The sequence below is a fragment of the Hippoglossus hippoglossus genome, chromosome 16 (assembly GCF_009819705.1).
Source record: "Hippoglossus hippoglossus isolate fHipHip1 chromosome 16, fHipHip1.pri, whole genome shotgun sequence".
In the NCBI taxonomy this organism is placed as follows: domain Eukaryota; kingdom Metazoa; phylum Chordata; class Actinopteri; order Pleuronectiformes; family Pleuronectidae; genus Hippoglossus; species Hippoglossus hippoglossus.
Genome location: NC_047166.1, coordinates 26,453,313 through 26,466,110, shown reverse-complemented (window position 1 = coordinate 26,466,110; position 12,798 = coordinate 26,453,313).

Below are 12,798 nucleotides of genomic sequence, written 5' to 3'. Positions count from 1 at the left end.
TAACTGTATCATCAGTTGTAATGGTGTTGATTGGGAGGAGTATATTGTAGCTCAGAGCCATCTTTAGCACATTACTTTGGCACGTTTTTTGATTGTGCCTAACAGTCAAATTTTATTTGTGAGAATTCATTGCCAAAAAATGGATGTTATGAAAAAATATCTTTATTCATTGGAAAAATATTAAATATCTGAGGGAACAGTGACGTTTTGCAAAATTACCAAGTGTTTGCTGGAGAGGGAGGGTTCAAGATGATTCTTGTAATCTTCTTAATTGACTGATGTCCTTGCTCCACACTTTAGAATGGTCCTTTAGAATGCTGGTTTGGTATTCACACTGTTTTCACAACTAGCAACAACTAAACTTCAGCTTTTGCATTTAGGAATAAGTAAAAAAATATATAGAAATTGGTAGTTTTTCCTCACTCTATTTGAGGGTTAAGGACACCTTGTTAAGCCCTGTAAGGAAAATTGCAAACAATAGCATGCAAAATGCAAGTTTTATGGGCCCAGTTTTGTATATGAGACATACAATTATTTTATACGTGTTTTCCATTAGTTTTCAAAAGCATATGCAGTGTATATATAACCTGCACTCGCCACCAGCAGGATTTAAAGCATCACTGTAAATGAAAATACTTTTTTATCTGCACTATGTTCAGGGGTTTTCAATCACAAGACCTTTGTCCCAAAAACAATAAGTGCTAATAAACCTAACACAACTTAATTGCCTGCCCTGTCACCCCTGACTACTATTACATATTATTACATATTACGGTTCTTTCCAGGATGTTTCTAGGAAATTATTAGAAATTCACAGACACTTAAATAAGGTGTTGCTTGTTTAATTGACAACTTAAAGCTTCCTTTAATTATTATTAAAAGACTCCACAATGATGGGAACTGAATTCTAATCAACAGTAGCTGAAGATCATGAATTAAAGAAAACTGTGCCACTCTGGTGATGTGTTTCAATGGTAAATAGTAGCTGGGCTATATTTGTATAGAACTTTTCAGTCTTAATGACCACACAAAGCACTTTACATTACAAGTCACATTCACTCATTCACACATACACTCCTATAGCGCTTTTTTCTATCCTACACTGATAGCCATCAGCGGCAATTGGGGGTTCAGTATCTTGCCCAAGGACACTTCTGAATACAGACAGGAGGTGCCTGGGATAAAAAAAACACCAACCCTCTGGTTAGTGGATGACTAGTGGTTATGTTGATCACTGAAATAACAACCTTGGTCCAGACTGAAACAACTACTGTATGCAATGTCAATAAATTTTGTGCAGACAATCAATGTGTCCAGATGATGAATCTTAGGTTTTATGACCAAACACCTGCAACATGAATCACATTCTCATCAGCTTCAGTTTAAATTGTGTTTAGTGATAATTAGCGAATGGCTGGCTAGAATGGCTACAGAATCCAAGCCTTATTACACTATAATAATTTAGAAATCTGTAACCCTGTAATGTAAATACATCCCGACCCCGGTTTCCTTGGTTGTAGCTACTGCCCTGCTTAAGATGAATTCTTTTTTTTCTGCCTTGACGTTGAACTGAGAAATAATCAGAGATACAAGTGGGATCATAAGGGGATGTAATACATTGGCCAAACCATACAGAAACAGTTTGTTTGTATTTGCATGCATTTCTTTCTTTTCTTTAAGTATTAGGCTGCTTACATTCTTCTCCCCAGATATTAATCCAAACCAAAAGCTCATCTCTACACACAGAAGGCAGGTGTAGCTGAGCTTGTCTGGTCACAGAAATAAGAAGCGAGTTCCCAAGGCTGGTCTCCTTCTTGTAGAGCCAACTCATTATTTTGTTGTCAGCAGATGAACCTAATCCGATGTACAGGCCTTGGGCTAAGTTAGAGTTTGTCAAGTAAATAAGAAGACTAATGGCGCATCTCCTTATCAGTGGTGTTTTTCAACTGTGGTAATAAATCTACTGACTGACACCAATGTATCATCTAATTATTGTGTTTTAGCCAGACAAAAAAGCTGTTTTGTGTTTGCTGTGTGTGTGTGTGTGTGTGTGTGTGTGTGTGTGTGTGTGTGTGTGTGTGTGTGTGTGTGTGTGTGTGTGTGTGTGTGTGTGTGTGTGTGTGACAAAGGTTGTTTGTGATTGAAACTGTATAGGAACCACATGTCCTCTTTTACATCCAGATACAGAGACTACACCATTATTCAAATAACGACTATTTGATAAATTACACTTTTGTCAATTTCAGGAAACACCCCTGCAAATATTGTTAATAAATAAATTACTTGAGGCTAGTTGTTAAAGTAGTCGCACCTGTAACTCCATATCTATGCAATTATTATATTTCCCATTGTATCTTCCTGCCACCCAACGCCTGGACTCTGCCCCTCTCATTCTCTTGTCTCATTGCATTTTTTTAAATTTAAAATTCTTGCAGGGGGTAAAAAGAAGGAGTGGGAGAGATACAGAGAGGAGCGTTGGGCATTAGAGAGAAATGTTTTGCATGGCCTGGAGCCTATCGGGTAATAAAGTCATTAATTCAGCTGATTAACTTGGCCTTTAGGTTAAAGAAAAATCATATCCATCTCCCTTTGAGATGTGACTGGGGAAGCACAGAGGAGGGAGAACCCAGCTAATTAGTGCTAAAAAACAGGAGGGGGTCTTGAGAAGGAAATGGGAGATGGAGGGAGAGACAGAGAAAGAAAGAAACTGTGTGTGTGTGTGTGCGTGTGCGCGTGCGTGCGTGCGTGAGAGAGATAGGAAGGAGAAAGACATGAAGTTTGTGCAGATAGGTGTTTCGACTGAACTACTAATGATGCATGTTTTGGTTGAGGGAGTGTCAAGCTCATCAAAATGCCCGCTTGCTAGGCGCGCCCTTTCTCTCAAAGACTTTGCCCGACTACCTTTGAGCCTGACGCTGCCACTTAATGATGTAAAACAGGAGTGAGGGGGAAGAGTTGGGGTGAGATGTCAGTTTGCTTGCAGTTTAATGATGTTGTTGTTGTTGTTGGATGCATAAGAAGAAAGGATGGCGAAAAGACAGGAGATCCAGCAGATAGTCCTTGGAGCAATGGTAAATGGTCTGTATTTATATTGCACTTCTCTAGTCTTGATGACCACGCATTTTACAGTACAGGTTATTGCCATTCACACATTCAGTGCTTCTATGTGAGGGGCAATTTGGGTTTCAGTATCTAGCAATGAGGTCCCCTTCATGAATGCATACCTTGTGAAACTACAGTGCTGTAATGTTGTATAATTTTCAGATATGAGAACAGTATTTGCCACCTCCCATATTCCAAACTCTAACAATGTCATAATACTGTAATTCTCTATCAATTGATAAAATAAAATATTGAGAGGCAGCTCCATAATTTGGTCAAAATAAGAACTACACTTAAAGGGATAGTTCACACAAAAATGAAACTCACTATCTACTCCCCACGATGCTGATGGAGAGGTGGGTGAAGTGTTTGAGTTCACAAAACATTTATGGAGTCTCAGAGGTACACTTTGTAACAGCCGAGTCCGAAAAAACATAACATGCCTCCATACTGCTCGTGGTGTGGTGTAATCAAAGTGTTCGCAAGCCCCGACATTCATATTCGACTGGAAATGAGGTAATTTACACCCTGTTTTAAGTCTAAAAGTCACTTCCGGAAGTGGCTAAGCTAGCGGACGTTTCCACGTCCATGAATGCCCCTCGTAAGAAGATATCAATGGACATATAGGCTTACAACATGGTCTAAATAATGCCGTTTCAATTTAAATATGAATGTCTGGGCTTGTGGATACTTGGAAGACACCACACGAGCAGTATGGAGGCATGTTATGTTTTTCAGTTTTATTACATCTGAAGTCTTGGTCGCTTCAGTCGCCAGTTACTTCAATTGTATCGGACTCAGCTGCTACAAAGTTTACCCCTGAAACTCCAAAAGTGTTTTGTTGACTCAAACACTGTAGCCACCCCTCCATCGGCATAGTGGTGAGTAGATAATGAGTGAAATTTCATTTTTGGGTGGACTATCCCTTTAATCTGCCTCTAATGCTGCGTTTACACCAAACGCAATGGACTTGCTGCGGCATAAAAGAGGTTAGCTGTGGTAAAAAGCCTTTGGGAAAAAACAAACTTATTTATACGACCCTAAAGAAATGTCTGTTTTTCCATAGATGGATATCCGAATATTTATTTCAAGAATACAGCCAGGTTCAGGTGAAAGAGTAAGGTCAAAATGATGTTACCTGCTGCATTGAGCACAGCAACCCAATACTTAATTAGAATGCAGAAGATTCACATAGATTCACATCTTCATACCTCGTATCATACTGTAAATTCTTTGGTTGTTATGTTTCCCATCTGGTTGACAGTACAAAGAGGGACAGAGGATGATAGAGAGACAGAGATGGAGAAAGAGCAGAATGGACAGAGAAAGAGAGCATAGCCAGGTGACAAAGTGAACATATAGTCAAGACCACACAGTTATAAATCCCTGTTAGCCATTGTTTTACCTACAGTCATTACAATGGACTTATCAATGATTTTATGTTACTAAACACTTTGGCTTCTCCCCAACTACCGGTATATATTTTTTTCTATTTCCATGCAATATGTTTATGTGTTATTGTCAGAGAAAAGAGGTAGAGAGGAGAATGGAAAGAGAGAGCAGGATGGACAGAGAGAAAGAGAGCATGAACCAGGTAAGAAAGTGGACCGGTAGTCAAGACCACATTGTTATAAAGACATGTTAGCTACTGCTGTCCCTACATTCTTTGCAGTGGACATCACAATCATTTTTACAATACTAAGCAGTGTAATGATAAACTGTCAGCTAATGTGGATTCTTCCCAATCACTTCTTACATATATTTATGTTATAAATGCTCTGTGTGTTGGCTTCATTTATTATCACATAATATGTTGTTTTGTATTTCCGTACATTATATTTATGTGTTATTGTCAGTGCAAAGAGGGAAAGAGGAAGATGGATAGGGGAGAGAGATTGAGCAGGAAGAACCAGATGAAAAAGTTGACAGATAGTTAATGCAAAAATTGTTAGTGTGGCAGCACATACATTATGTCAGTGGACTTCATTTTAAACATCACATCTTTATTCAAACACGTTCCTTGTTAATAACATATGCTATTTGTTTATTTTTAAAATTTAGGGGAGAAAGAGAAGAACATATAGATACTCTGAAAGATTAGAGAGTGAGAGGGAAGACTAGAGAGACAAATGAAAAGAAAGAAAGGGAGCCAGCCACCAAGCTGAAGCAGAGAGGGCTCAATATTACTTTTTTGATTTAGGGGATAAGGACACATGTCCAAAACAGTTAAAGTTGTTTAAGTACCCACACGATCAGTTTGGTACCAAAAAAAGAGTCTTCGAACAAAAACATTGTTTATTTGTTTGTGTTAGCATGGTCGGTGCCAGGACCTGAGTCCAGTGAGTATAAAATCTTAATCTTTAATTCTCAGCGCTGATTGGCTTTTGCGAAAATGCGTCACATGAATTGAGTTCAAATCAGTCTTTGCATTGACTTTGTATGTAATCTCATCACATGAATGGATAACACTGTTGCACTGTTGTTCCACTGACTTAGGTTTTTAACCTACAAACTCAGAATCAGGGACAACCTTTACACCAATATTCTGGGGTTATTACAGTGGGATCACTACTCAATAGACTGAGGGATAACAAAGTATATTACACAGACCACAGTTTTAATGGTGGTTTAAGGGTATAGTCCTCCACTCATGTGCGTACACACATGTTACCATGGTTACCAAAAGATGAACATAGAAATTGCTTATTCAGATTGATTATAAGATTACTTTCTGAACAGTTCATGAGCAGTAGATGGATTTATTGGTAGTCACATCCAATATCAGCTCTCACAACAATACCCTTTTTCATACATTTGCTTTCACAAAAGAGATCTTCTTTTTGAGCTGCCTCAGTCTGGTTGGTCGAGATTAGATTACTCACTAGTTTTCTCACTAACCCAAATCAACCCGCACAAACTGGGCAAATTCAGAGTTTGTTTAAACCAAACAAAATGGATTAGGTGTGAAAACACTCTTATAAGTTTGATTCTATCTAAAGATGAGATCTGACCCCTAGTTTTTCATTTTATTTCAATATGTTGATATCTTACTTTTCAATCAGATTTTTTCTTGACGATTAGATCAACCAAGATTTATTAATGTCTGATATAAAAAGCATTCAAAAAGATAAAGAGTCCACATAGGTCAAAACCACCCATCTAATCTGATAGTAAGTAAAGGGTGAGAAAACAAGGAATAAAAGCTGTCAACAATGTTATTCCTGCACCATATTCAGGCTACAGTTAATCTTATCAAGGACGGAAGGACAACAATAAACAACTTAATAATATGCTGTTTCTTCCCTCCCTTCTTCTCGTGATTCCACTTGGTACACTTCAGATTGCCAGCACCTGGTATGCTTAAGAGAGCACCAAACTCAGCTGGTCAAAATGATAAGAGATCACATTAAAAAAGAATCAGAGAATAATTTTTTTTAGAGATATCAGATAGAGCATATGTATTTATCAACAAAACTAGCAGAAGTTTGGTGGTTTGAGTCCCGGCCAATGCCAAAGTGTCCTTAGGCAAGATGCTGAACCCAAAATGGCCCCTCATAGATGTTGAATTTGTACTGTCATTTGATCTACTCAAATGATATAGTCTGCATGCCAAAGGAACATTAAAAACACAAACAAAATTAGCATAACAACTGTAGATTGATTCAGTGCCGTTAAGAAATTAGAAATTTCATTCCACAGCAGCGTCTCAGTGCTGCACAAAGACCCACCAACATTTTCTGCTTCCCTATTGGCCAGAGAGCCAACGCATCAGGGATGACATTCACAAGGACACCGCTGACCCCTGCTTGACTTCAGTCCATCTCTGGATTGTCTCCTATTGTGTGCATGAAGCAGAGGGTACAGGGCTGCAATGTGAGCTGGTAGCAGAAGTCAAGCCTCTAATACTGAGTTGTATTAAAATCTGTGTAAAAAGAAAGTGATTCATAATGGGACAAATTTGAGTCGTGCTATTTTGCCTTTTAATTTGGACTCAAGCATTAGCATCGGCCCTCCTTTCAGTTTTATTGTTGGAAAACAGAAGCTAGTGAAGTGAAGTTTAGTGACACCTTACATGATTTATGCTTACTGAGGATAAGAAGTTTCCAGTCACCTCTCAATTTAATTTAGAGCTGCCAATATGCTAAGTCCAGCTTTAATGTCCTATAGCATGAGGAAGAAAAGGGCTTCCATGCACTAGTATCTTGTGAACTGCCTGGGTACATCTGGTCCCATGGCAAACACAGAGGGAGTCCTTTGTCAGCGCCCACAAAGGCTGAGAAGGAGAGAGGGAAGAGAGGAAGAGGGATCTGCTGGCCTTCTTTTTAAACCAGTTTAAGGACTCTCTCTTCTGGAGTCCATTAGAATAGCGGAGTATCTTCTTCAGTTGCAGAGGGGGACAAACAAATGTGCTCTGTGGTGGCTGCCAAATAACCTTGGCCACTGTTATTGAAATGGTGATCAATCAAAAGAAAGGAAGAGAGATCAGAGGGGAAAGAGGGCTGTGAAGCAGCAGAGGGGAGCCAAAGCAACGGTGAAAGAGGAATAAATGGAGCCAAGGAGGAAGAAAATGAAAGGACAGAGAGGGGAGAAAGAAACAGAAATAAAAGAAAAAATTTAGGACAAAAGCAAGAAAGCAATATAGTAGTTTATAAGAAATATTTGGAGGAAAAGTAGGATTGGGTGACAAAAACTGTCAAATCAATATGTTGGCAACCAGACGTTATTGTGCAAAGTGGAAATAATATATTATATATTTTTTTCTCCTGATATTCAGACTTGCATTATTCTAAGACAGTTACTCTAGCTGCTATAGCATTTTATCACATAAAATGACCTTTGCATTGCATTGCATTGGTTTGTTAAGTAAAACCAGAGACAAACAATATACTGTATATAAAGATGGATGATGGATGACATGTCTACACTTCCTCCTACTATCCAGAAAAGAAGCTAAAATATCCTGAATATGAATGCTCCCATATTGCGCATTTAGAGCCAGGTAGTTGCAATGGGAGGATGGAGCTGTTGTAGCAAGGTCCCACCATTACACGATCAATCATTTGAGGTTAAGGTTATAGAGTAATTGCTGTGATCATTAAAATAAACAATTTGACTGTTGGTTGAATGCAGAAAAGTTGACTGTGATCTCTCTTTTTGAAGTACAGTGTTTTTCCAAGCCATCTATCCACCCATTTTGTCACTTGGAACATTTGCTCCAAATTGACACACTGTTTCACACGGCTGCCAGATCTTGTAACAAGCTGCTTGCACAAACAACATATACTGTATAATTGTGTTTTTATGGGAGAACAGTCTTATCTTAGTTTCTGTGGCAAGAAAATAGGGATCTGACATACTACACTTATTGCAACACAAATTTAGCTGAGTTTCTAGAAAAAGAAGTAATGATGTATTGTATCTAAATGGAAAGTGGTGGCACTACACTGCTAACAGGTTACTCTGCTTGCTAGAGGCCAGTGATGTGCCAGTTTCAACTAAAGGTCAAATTAGCAGAAAAAACACCCTAATGACCCTGTTTGCTGGGATAGAAAGACAGACAGAGAGACATTTTGAAAAAAAATTCAAATGAACCTGTAACAGCCATATTGTTTTGCTCAGCACGGTTTATAGTCTGTTCACCATCCCTTTAAGAGTTTATATGGCAATTAGCAATTCATTTTTCAGGGGAGTTTTAATGCCATTTCAAAGGAAAAATTAATTTACAGACAGCTTAAACATTTTTACACCAATTTGGCACACCTTCTATGACAGTAATTGCTTCAGGGTTACATGTCAAATGTTCAAACCACAATATCTTGTCATCAAGAAAAAAAGTTATGGCAGATGTTTGTTCTGTATGTCTATTTGTGTACGGCACATTTCATATCAAACAGACTGACCTCTGATTACTTATCACCAACGCAGAGAAAAATCTATTCCTTTCTTTAAGCAGCATCTCTTCAAATAAATGACATACCGTCATTTATAATTTATTATGAAATTACAACAAATATTCTATGAAGCCAACACACACAAGAGTAATATTCTCTTTCAATAACAAAGGTGGCATTCAAACAGATGGAATAAATGGGATCACTAATTGGGCCAGTTCCTGTATATAATTATGATTGAATTTGAACAGACTACTTTATAATTACATCCCTTGAAACAAAGGAGTCCTAAAAATTATTTTGTCGATGATGCCTTTGTTCTCAATTCCAGGATTTTAAACAGTTTCATTTCCTGGACCTCACCTCATATAAAAATATTTCTCTTGACAGGACATTGTATTCACTTCACCAGCTTCATGCCTCTGAAATACAACATTTTTTTAATCAAATGTTGTGTGTCTTGGTACTCTTAATCAGTTATATCAAAGATTTGGCCTTGTTAAAAGGCTTATTGTATAGAACTGATATCCTGGACAGACACAGGAAAAGATCATGAGAAAATTGTTGAAGTCCTTCTACAAACACAGAAATTGATTAAAATATAGATCCAGATACATTTTACTGCAAATATTAGATGGGAAAAGAGTCCAAAAAAGACCATTGTCCAAAATTTGGACAGTCTTAGTCTGACTCAATGTGTGCATTGTGGGTATAAACCACAGACTGGTATAAACCCCTATTTCAGACGGGATTGTCCTCCCCTTTCGTTATTTTTCTGTGAAAAAAAGGCAAAAACGTACACACTATCATACAATCACATGGTTGACATACGTGCATTTGTGTGTGTGTGTGTCCCAACCGGGACTGCATTTAAAGTAGAGCACGAGAAAACTCAATGCAGCTGTTCCTGCTCCTGCTGAGCCAGCTCTGCACATTCTATATCCCACAGCTGAGTGCCCGAACCAGGCCCACCTTTGCGTCTTTTACTGTTTATAAAAAATCTATTTAATGACAATGCTCGACTCAACCACGTCTCCTCCTAGTCATTACTAGTGCATCCTGGTCTCAGCTCCAATCAAGACAATTGTAATTGGTCAAAGAAGACAAAGAAGACATTTTGTCAAGAGCTGAATGTTAGTGGGTGCAGTCTGACCAGTCAGAAAATCTGCCTTTTGGATTGGCCCTAATAGAGATGCTGTGGAATGAGCTCAAGAGAGATGTTCAGGCCAGATGTCCAAATCATGTGGCTGAGCTCAAACAGAACTAAAGTAAGAACAGTTCAAAATCCTCCTGATCTGCAGCTACTGGTTTTAAGGTTTTTTGCTGCCAAGGGAGGTTTGACCAATTATTAAATGCAAGGGTTCTCTGACTTTTTCCACCGGCACTGTGAATGTCCAATGGCTGTGTTAAATAAATACATGAAAAATAATAATTGTTTGTGTGTTATTAGCTTAAACACATTCTGTTTGTCTGTGACAGTGAAGAAGATCAGATCATATTAAATCTTCAATTAATGGAGAAAACCAGGTCATTCCAAAGAGTTCACAGACTATCTCTTACTACTGTGTATGAGAGAGGTATCCGTCTTCTTATCTTGCTCTTGGCAAGAAAGCATGTAAGCACATTTGCCAAAATGTCAAACTTATCTGTGAGGGAAGATACAACAAGACCAACTCTAATGATAGAATGAACATTTTCATATTCTACAATTTAGCATCAAAATATGTGAGGTTATATTTCTGTGTAATATTTAAAAGCCTAATTATTACAAGATAATGTAATTTTTGATTATACTTTTTAAAAAAAATAAAAAGCTTTATCTATCTTTCAGTTATCTTTCCTTCTCTTGTAAGGAGCAAAGGTTTTTTTGCTGATCATCCCAGAAGAATCCAATTACAGCAGTATTTAGAGATCATTGAGATTACAGTGTATCTAAGAAAAAAAACAATCAGAGCCTATCTGATTTCTAGCTTTAGCAGGAGACACATTGCTGTAATGAAGTCTTATTTCTCCTCTTTCTACCCCATCTCTCCACTTTCCTTTATCTCCCTACCTCCATCTGCTGTCCTTTCCTGTCTTATTTTGTCTTTCCATTTCTCTCTGTCCTTTTTTCTGATTTGTATTTTATATCTACAGTTTTGTCTTTTTCTTGTTTTTTACTTTTTTGCTTTCTGTCCTTTTCATTTGTTTCTCCTCTAATTTCTCTCTTTTTTCTTTATGATTTCTCTTACACGTTCTACCACATCCTTTCCCGTTCATCATTCTCACCACATACTAATGCCGTTGGGATTACCGCGGCAGGCCTCAAGGTGGTGTGCGTACACAGAGAGCTGAGTGCAGTAAAGCAGGTGTTTTTCACCTACAAATTTGAAATATCACTGAAGACCTGGTGGGTGGCTATGACCTTTGGCAAGTACTGCCTTTTTTTGCCTTGCTTGCTTGCTCTTTTGTTAAATACCTGGCCACCCGTCTCACCAAGTCCCTTTCTCCGCCCCTAGGCAATGTGGCTCTGCAACCGCAAAGCACTTAGAGCTTGTACATCCATACTATGATTAAATAATTCATCACTGGCTGAAAAGGGGCACACGAGGGAATGCTGTGCAAAGAATTTTGATGATAATGGATTGATGATGACAATTATATACAATACAATACACAATATAATATAATATAAATGTCTGAATTGTCCTTAGAGAATTTTAAGGCTGTATGAATATTACAATATTTTAAAACAGATTTTCTGCCATTAAAGTAAAATTCTGAAGAATATTAAACCGATTTTGTCTCTCTTTACTTTTGTCAATCCTCTGTTTATCCAAATGCTAAAAGTCAAACCTTTCCCATCAAAGATGCAGCAGCAGCTTGAGGTGCATATCATGTCACTCCTGACTATCACATCAGTACTGACTGCTGGTCCATAAATGGTGAACAGATGAATGCATTATTGGCACCATTATATTGAAATGTCAGCGTGCCTCTGTGGCATACAGCACGTACTGTCAGCTATCCTGCAGGTAATGAATTGTATCTACAGTTCAGATTGTCACCATGATGGCAGGAAATGCCATGAATTTTCCACAGATAGTGTCTATCTCTGTCTCTATCTGTTCTCTGTGACTGTGTAATTTGCACACAGTGTTCTATTAAATCCAAAGAGCACTGTGATAGTTTTCAAATATATGCCAGATTTTTTAAGTTAAAACTAACTTATTTATAAAAATTGGAATTCATTTTTGTCAGGGTGTGTCAACGATCAACAATGTGGAAGTTTGTAAATGTAACTTTATTAACCAAATGAGGCAATTTATTTAATCGGAGGTGCAAAGATTACACACAAAATATAAGTACAAGAACTGACAATTCATAACAGGGACGATGAGATGTCTCAAGGTGTTCTATCACGTATGTTCTTCATACATGAATATCTTTTTTTTCTTTCCTGGGCGATTACTGCACCACAAAATGAAGAAGAGACAAATTAAGTAAGTTAGTTTTAGAAAAATATCAGAAAAAATACAGTAATAAAGATTTAAATTTAAAAAAAAAATTATTTTATAAAATATAATCCATCATACTGTAATTAAATACAATTAAAATATTAGTTTTGTCCGTCAAATGTCCCAAAAAAGTCCAAAATGCTCATCACAATCTCTTAGAATACAAGATGACATATTCAAATTGCTTGTCTTGTCCAACCAATAATTTAAAATCCAAAAGGTATTAATTTGAGAATAAAATCATTTGGCATTAACTATCTATCTATAAAGTAACAGTCTATCCCACAAATCAACAGATTGTTTCATCC